Source organism: Myxine glutinosa, unplaced genomic scaffold (assembly GCF_964187855.1).
Source record: "Myxine glutinosa unplaced genomic scaffold, kmMyxGlut1.1 SCAFFOLD_258, whole genome shotgun sequence".
NCBI classification, from domain to species: domain Eukaryota; kingdom Metazoa; phylum Chordata; class Myxini; order Myxiniformes; family Myxinidae; genus Myxine; species Myxine glutinosa.
Window position 1 is genome coordinate 84,316 of NW_027616402.1, and position 8,541 is coordinate 92,856.

Below are 8,541 nucleotides of genomic sequence, written 5' to 3' on the forward strand. Positions count from 1 at the left end.
AAAAACACTTTTCGCACTTGTGTTAGTGTTGAAAAACCACTTTTCGCACTTGTGTTAATGTTGAAAAACCACTTTTCGCACTTGTGTTAGTGTTGAAAAACCATTTTTCGCACTTGTGTTGGTGCAGGAAACCACTTTTGCACCTGTATTAGTGTGGAAAAACCACTTTTCGCACTTGTGTTAGTGTTGAAAAACCACTTTTCGCACTTGTGTTAGTGTTGAAAAACCACTTTTTGCACTTGTGTTGGTGCAGGAAACCACTTTTGCACTTGTATTAGTGTGGAAAAATCCCTTTTTGCACTTATGATAGTGTTGAAAAATCACTTTTCGCACTTGTGTTAGTGTTGAAAAACCACTTTTCGCACTTGTGTTTGTGCAGGAAACCACTTTTGCACTTGTATTAGTGTGGAAAAAAACACTTTTTGCACTTGTGATAGTGTTGAAAAACCACCTTTCGCACTTGTGTTAGTGTTGAAAAACCACTTTTCGCACTTGTGTTAGTGTTGAAAAACCACTTTTCGCACTTGTGTTGGTGCCGGAAACCACTTTTGCACTTATATTAATGTGGAAAAACCACTTTTCGCACTTGTGTTAGTGTTGAAAAACCACTTTTCGCACTTGTGTTAGTGTTGAAAAACCACTTTTTGCACTTGTGTTGGTGCAGGAAACCACTTTTGTACTTGTATTAGTGTGGAAAAAACACTTTTTGCACTTGTGATAGTGTTGAAAAACCACTTTTCGCACTTGTGTTAGTGTTGAAAAACCACTTTTCGCACTTGTGTTGGTGCAGGAAACCACTTTTGCACTTTTATTAGTGTGGAAAAAACACTTTTTGCACTTGTGATATTGTTGAAAAACCACTTTTCGCACTTGTGTTAGTGTTGAAAAACCACTTTTCGCACTTGTGTTGGTGCAGGAAACCACTTTTGCACTTGTATTAGTGTTGAAAAACCACTTCGCACTTGTGTTAGTGTTGAAAAACCACTTTTCACACTTGTGTTAGTGTTGAAAAACCACTTTTCGCACTTGTGTTGGTGCAGGAAACCACTTTTGCACTTGTATTAGTGTGGAAAAAACACTTTTTGCACTTGTGATAGTGTTGAAAAACCACTTTTCGCACTTGTGTTAGTGTTGAAAAACCACTTTTCGCACTTGTGTTAGTGTTGAAAAACCACTTTTCGCACTTGTGTTAGTGTTGAAAAACCATTTGTCGCACTTGTGTTGGTGCAGGAAACCACTTTTGCACTTGTATTAGTGTGGAAAAACCACTTTTCGCACTTGTGTTAGTGTTGAAAAACCACTTTTCGCACTTGTGTTATTGTTGAAAAACCACTTTTCGCACTTGTGTTGGTGTTGAAAAACCACTTTTCGCACTTGTGTTAGCGTTGAAAAACCACTTTTCGCACTTGTGTTAGTGTTGAAAAAACACTTTTCGCACTTGTGTTGGTGCAGGAAACCACTTTTGCACTTGTATTAGTGTGGAAAAAAACACTTTTTGCACTTGTGATAGTGTTGAAAAACCACTTTTCGCACTTGTGTTAGTGTGAAAAACCACTTTTCGCACTTGTGTTGGTGCAGGAAACCACTTTTGCACTTTTATTAGTGTGGAAAAACCACTTTTTGCACTTGTGATAGTGTTGAAAAACCACTTTTCGCACTTGTGTTAGTGTTGAAAAACCACTTTTCGCACTTGTGTTGGTGCAGGAAACCACTTTTGCACTTGTATTAGTGTGGAAAAAACACTTTTTGCACTTGTGATAGTGTTGAAAAACCACCTTTCGCACTTGTGTTAGTGTTGAAAAATCACTTTTCGCACTTGTGTTGGTGCAGGAAACCACTTTTGCACTTGTATTAGTGTGGAAAAACCACTTTTCGCACTTGTGATAGTGTTGAAAAACCACTTTTTCGCACTTGTGTTCGTGTGAAAACCACTTTTCGCACTTGTGTTGGTGCAGGAAACCACTTTTGCACTTGTATTAGTGTGGAAAAACCACTTTTCGCACTTGTGTCAGTGTTGAAAAACCACTTTTTGCACTTGTGTTAGTGTTGAAAAACCACTTTTCGCACATGTGTTGGTGCAGGAAACCACTTTTGCACTTGTATTAGTGTGGAAAAAACACTTTTTGCACTTGTGATAGTGTTGAAAAACCACTTTTCGCGCTTGTGTTAGTGTTGAAAAACCACTTTTCGCACTTGTGTTGGTGCAGGAAACCACTTTTGCACTTGTATTAGTGTGGAAAAAACACTTTTTGCACTTGTGATAGTGTTGAAAAACCACTTTTCGCACTTGTGTTAGTGTTGAAAAACCACTTTTCGCACATGTTGGTGCAGGAAACCACTTTTGCACTTGTATTAGTGTGGAAAAAACACTTTTCGCACTTGTGATAGTGTTGAAAAACCACTTTTCGCGCTTGTGTTATTGTGGAAAAACCACTTTTCGCACATGTGTTGGTGCAGGAAACCACTTTTGCACTTGTATTAGTGTGGAAAAAACACTTTTCGCACTTGTGATATTGTTGAAAAACCACTTTTCGCACTTGTGTTAGTGTTGAAAAACCACTTTTCGCACTTGTGTTGGTGCAGGAAACCACTTTTGCACTTGTATTAGTGTGGAAAATACACTTTTTGCACTTGTGATAGTGTTGAAAAACCACTTTTCTCACTTGTGCTAGTGTTGAAAAACCACTTTTCGCACTTGTGTTGGTGCAGGAAACCACTTTTGCACTTGTATTAGTGTGGAAAAACTACTTTTCGCACTTGTGTTAGTGTTGAAAAACCACTTTTCGCACTTGTGTTAGTGTTGAAAAACCACTTTTCGCACTTGTGTTAGTGTTGAAAAACCACTTTTCGCACTTGTGTTGGTGCAGGAAACCACTTTTGCACTTGTATTAGTGTGGAATAAACACTTTTTGCACTTGTGATAGTGTTGAAAAACCACTTTTCCTACTTGTGTTAGTGTTGAAAAACCATTTTTCGCACTTGTGTTGGTGCAGGAAACCACTTTTGCACTTGTATTAGTGTGGAAAAACCACTTTTCACACTTGTGTTAGTGTTGAAAAACCACTTTTCGCACTTGTGTTAGTGTTGAAAAACCACTTTTCGCACTTGTGTTGGTGCAGGCAACCACTTTTGCACTTGTATTAGTGTGGAAAAAACACTTTTTGCACTTGTGATAGTGTTGAAAAACCACTTTTCGCACTCGTGTTAGTGTTGAAAAACCACTTTTCGCACTTGTGTTGGTGCAGGAAACCACTTTTGCACTTGTATTAGTGTGGGAAAAACCACTTTTCGCACTTCTGTTAGTGTTGAAAAACCACTTTTCGCAATTGTGTTAGTGTTGAAAAACCACTTTTCGCACTTGTGTTGGTGCAGGAAACCACTTTTGCACTTGTATTAGTGTGGAAAAAACACTTTTTGCACTTGTGATAGTGTTGAAAAACCACTTTTCTCACTTGTGCTAGTGTTGAAAAACCACTTTTCGCACTTGTGTTGGTGCAGGAAACCACTTTTGCACTTGTATTAGTGTTGAAAAACCACTTTTCGCACTTGTGTTAGTGTTGAAAAACCACTTTTCGCACTTGTGTTTGTGCAGGAAACCACTTTTGCACTTGTATTAGTGTGGAAAAAACACTTTTCGCACTTGTGTTAGTGTTGAAAAACCACTTTTCGCACTTGTGTTAATGTTGAAAAACCACTTTTCGCACTTGTGTTAGTGTTGAAAAACCACTTTTCGCACTTGTGTTGGTGCAGGAAACCACTTTTGCACCTGTATTAGTGTGGAAAAACCACTTTTCGCACTTGTGTTAGTGTTGAAAAACCACTTTTCGCACTTGTGTTAGTGTTGAAAAACCAATTTTCGCACTTGTGTTGGTGCAGGAAACCACTTTTGCACTTATATTAGTGTGGAAAAAACACTTTTTGCACTTGTGATATTGTTGAAAAACCACTTTTTGCACTTGTGTTAGTGTTGAAAAACCACTTTTCGCACTTGTGTTGGTGCAGGAAACCACTTTTGCACTTGTATTAGTGTGGAAAAACCACTTTTCGCACTTGTGTTAGTGTTGAAAAACCACTTTTCGCACTTGTGATAGTGTTGAAAAACCACTTTTCGCACTTGTGTTAGTGTGAAAACCACTTTTCGCACTTGTGTTGGTGCAGGAAACCACTTTTGCACTTGTATTCGTGTGGAAAAACCACTTTTCGCACTTGTGTTAGTGTTGAAAAACCACTTTTCGCACTTGTGATAGTGTTGAAAAACCACTTTTCGCACTTGTGTTAGTGTGAAAACCACTTTTCGCACTTGTGTTGGTGCAGGAAACCACCTTTGCACTTGTATTAGTGTGGAAAACCACTTTTCGCACTTGTGTCAGTGTTGAAAAACCACTTTTTGCACTTGTGTTAGTGTTGAAAAACCACTTTTCGCACATGTGTTGGTGCAGGAAACCACTTTTGCACTTGTATTAGTGTGGAAAAAAACACTTTTTGCACTTGTGATAGTGTTGAAAAACCACTTTTCGCGCTTGTGTTAGTGTTGAAAAACCACTTTTCGCACTTGTGTTGGTGCAGGAAACCACTTTTGCACTTGTATTAGTGTGGAAAAAACACTTTTTGCACTTGTGATAGTGTTGAAAAACCACTTTTCGCACTTGTGTTATTGTTGAAAAACCACTTTTCGCACATGTGTTGGTGCAGGAAACCACTTTTGCACTTGTATTAGTGTGGAAAAAACACTTTTCGCACTTGTGATAGTGTTGAAAAACCACTTTTCGCGCTTGTGTTAGTGTTGAAAAACCACTTTTCGCACTTGTGTTGGTGCAGGAAACCACTTTTGCACTTGTATTAGTGTGGAAAAACCACTTTTCGCACTTGCGTTAGTGTTGAAAAACCACTTTTCGCACTTGTGTTAGTGTTGAAAAACCACTTTTCGCACTTGTGTTGGTGCAGGAAACCACTTTTGCACTTGTATTAGTGTGGAAAAAACACTTTTTGCACTTGTGATATTGTTGAAAAACCACTTTTCGCACTTGTGTTAGTGTTGAAAAACCACTTTTCGCACTTGTGTTGGTGCAGGAAACCACTTTTGCACTTGTATTGGTGTGGAAAATACACTTTTTGCACTTGTGATAGTGTTGAAAAATCACTTTTCGCACTTGTGTTAGTGTTGAAAAACCACTTTTCGCACTTGTGTTGGTGCAGGAAACCACTTTTGCACTTGTATTAGTGTGGAAAAACCACTTTTTGCACTTGTGATAGTGTTGAAAAACCACTTTTCTCACTTGTGTTAGTGTTGAAAAACCACTTTTCGCACTTGTGTTGGTGCAGGAAACCACTTTTGCACTTGTATTAGTGTGGAAAAACTACTTTTCGCACTTGTGTTAGTGTTGAAAAACCACTTTTCGCACTTGTGTTAGTGTTGAAAAACCACTTTTCGCACTTGTGTTAGTGTTGAAAAACCACTTTTCGCACTTGTGTTGGTGCAGGAAACCACTTTTGCACTTGTATTAGTGTGGAATAAACACTTTTTGCACTTGTGATAGTGTTGAAAAACCACTTTTCCTACTTGTGTTAGTGTTGAAAAACCACTTTTCGCACTTGTGTTGGTGCAGGAAACCACTTTTGCACTTGTATTCGTGTGGAAAAACCACTTTTCGCACTTGTGTTAGTGTTGAAAAACCACTTTTCGCACTTGTGTTGGTGCAGGAAACCACTTTTGCACTTGTATTAGTGTGGAAAAACCACTTTTCACACTTGTGTTAGTGTTGAAAAACCACTTTTCGCACTTGTGTTAGTGTTGAAAAACCACTTTTCGCACTTGTGTTGGTGCAGGAAACCACTTTTGCACTTGTATTAGTGTGGAAAAAACACTTTTTGCACTTGTGATAGTGTTGAAAAACCACTTTTCGCACTCGTGTTAGTGTTGAAAAACCCCTTTTCGCACTTGTGTTGGTGCAGGAAACCACTTTTGCACTTGTATTAGTGTGGAAAAAACCACTTTTCGCACTTCTGTTAGTGTTGAAAAACCACTTTTCGCAATTGTGTTTGTGTTGAAAAACCACTTTTCGCACTTGTGTTGGTGCAGGAAACCACTTTTGCACTTGTATTAGTGTGGAAACAACACTTTTTGCACTTGTGATAGTGTTGAAAAACCACTTTTCTCACTTGTGTTAGTGTTGAAAAACCACTTTTCGCACTTGTGTTGGTGCAGGAAACCACTTTTGCACTTGTATTAGTGTGGAAAAAACACTTTTTGCACCTGCGATAGTGTTGAAAAACCACTTTTCGCACTTGCGTTAGTGTTGAAAAACCATTTTTCGCACTTGTGTTGGTGCAGGAAACCACTTTTGCACTTGTATTAGTGTGGAAAAACCACTTTTCGCACTTGTGTTTGTGTTGAAAAACCACTTTTCGCACTTGTGTTAGTGTTGAAAAACCACTTTTCGCACTTGTGTTGGTGCAGGAAACCACTTTTGCACTTGTATTAGTGTGGAAAAAACACTTTTTGCACTTGTGATAGTGTTGAACAACCACTTTTCGCACTTGTGTTAGTGTTGAAAAACCACTTTTCGCACTTGTGTTGGTGCAGGAAACCACTTTTGCACTTGTATTAGTGTGGAAAACCACTTTTCGAACTTGTGTTAGTGTTGAAAAACCACTTTTCGCACTTGTGTTAGTGTTGAAAAACCACTTTTCGCACTTGTGTTAGTGTTGAAAAACCACTTTTCGCACTTGTGTTGGTGCAGGAAACCACTTTTGCACTTGTATTAGTGTGGAAAAAACACTTTTCGCACTTGTGTTAGTGTTGAAAAACCACCTTTCGCACTTGTGTTAGTGTTGAAAAACCACTTTTCGCACTTGTGTTAGTGTTGAAAAACCACTTTTCGCACTTGTGTTGGTGCCGGAAACCACTTTTGCACTTATATTAATGTGGAAAAACCACTTTTCGCACTTGTGTTAGTGTTGAAAAACCACTTTTCGCACTTGTGTTAGTGTTGAAAAGCCACTTTTTGCACTTGTGTTGGTGCAGGAAACCACTTTTGCACTTGTATTAGTGTGGAAAAAACACTTTTTGCACTTGTGATAGTGTTGAAAAACCACTTTTCGCACTTGTGTTAGTGTTGAAAAACCACTTTTCGCACTTGTGTTGGTGCAGGAACCCACTTTTGCACTTGTATTAGTGTGGAAAAACCACTTTTCGCACTTGTGTTAGTGTTGAAAAAACACTTTTCGCACTTGTGTTAGTGTTGAAAAACCACTTTTCGCACTTGTGTTGGTGCAGGAAACCACTTTTGCACTTGTATTAGTGTGGAAAAACCACTTTTCGCACCTGTGTTAGTGTTGAAAAACCACTTTTCGCACTTGTGTTAGTGTTGAAAAACCACTTTTCGCACTTGTGTTAGTGTTGAAAAACCATTTTTCGCACTTGTGTTGGTGCAGGAAACCACTTTTGCACTTGTATTAGTGTGGAAAAACCACTTTTCGCACTTGTGTTAGTGTTGAAAAACCACTTTTCGCACTTGTGTTAGTGTTGAAAAACCACTTTTCGCACTTGTGTTGGTGCAGGAAACCACTTTTGCACTTGTATTAGTGTGGAAAAAACACTTTTTGCACTTGTGATAGTGTTGAAAAACCACTTTTCGCACTTGTGTTAGTGTTGAAAAACCACTTTTCGCACTTGTGTTGGTGCAGGAAACCACTTTTGCACTTGTATTAGTGTGGAAAAACCACTTTTAACACTTGTGTTAGTGTTGAAAAACCACTTTTCGCACTTGTGTTAGTGTTGAAAAACCACTTTTCGCACTTGTGTTGGTGCAGGAAACCACTTTTGCACTTGTATTAGTGTGGAAAAAACACTTTTTGCACTTGTGATAGTGTTGAAAAACCACTTTTCGCACTCGTGTTAGTGTTGAAAAACCACTTTTCGCACTTGTGTTGGTGCAGGAAACCACTTTTGCACTTGTATTAGTGTGGAAAAAACCACTTTTCGCACTTCTGTTAGTGTTGAAAAACCACTTTTCGCAATTGTGTTTGTGTTGAAAAACCACTTTTCGCACTTGTGTTGGTGCAGGAAACCACTTTTGCACTTGTATTAGTGTGGAAACAACACTTTTTGCACTTGTGATAGTGTTGAAAAACCACTTTTCTCACTTGTGTTAGTGTTGAAAAACCACTTTTCGCACTTGTGTTGGTGCAGGAAACCACTTTTGCACTTGTATTAGTGTGGAAAAAACACTTTTTGCACCTGCGATAGTGCTGAAAAACCACTTTTCGCACTTGCGTTAGTGTTGAAAAACCATTTTTCGCACTTGTGTTGGTGCAGGAAACCACTTTTGCACTTGTATTAGTGTGGAAAAACCACTTTTCGCACTTGTGTTTGTGTTGAAAAACCACTTTTCGCACTTGTGTTAGTGTTGAAAAACCACTTTTCGCACTTGTGTTGGTGCAGGAAACCACTTTTGCACTTGTATTAGTGTGGAAAAAACACTTTTTGCACTTGTGATAGTGTTGAACAACCACTTTTCGCACTTGTGTTAGTGTTGAAAA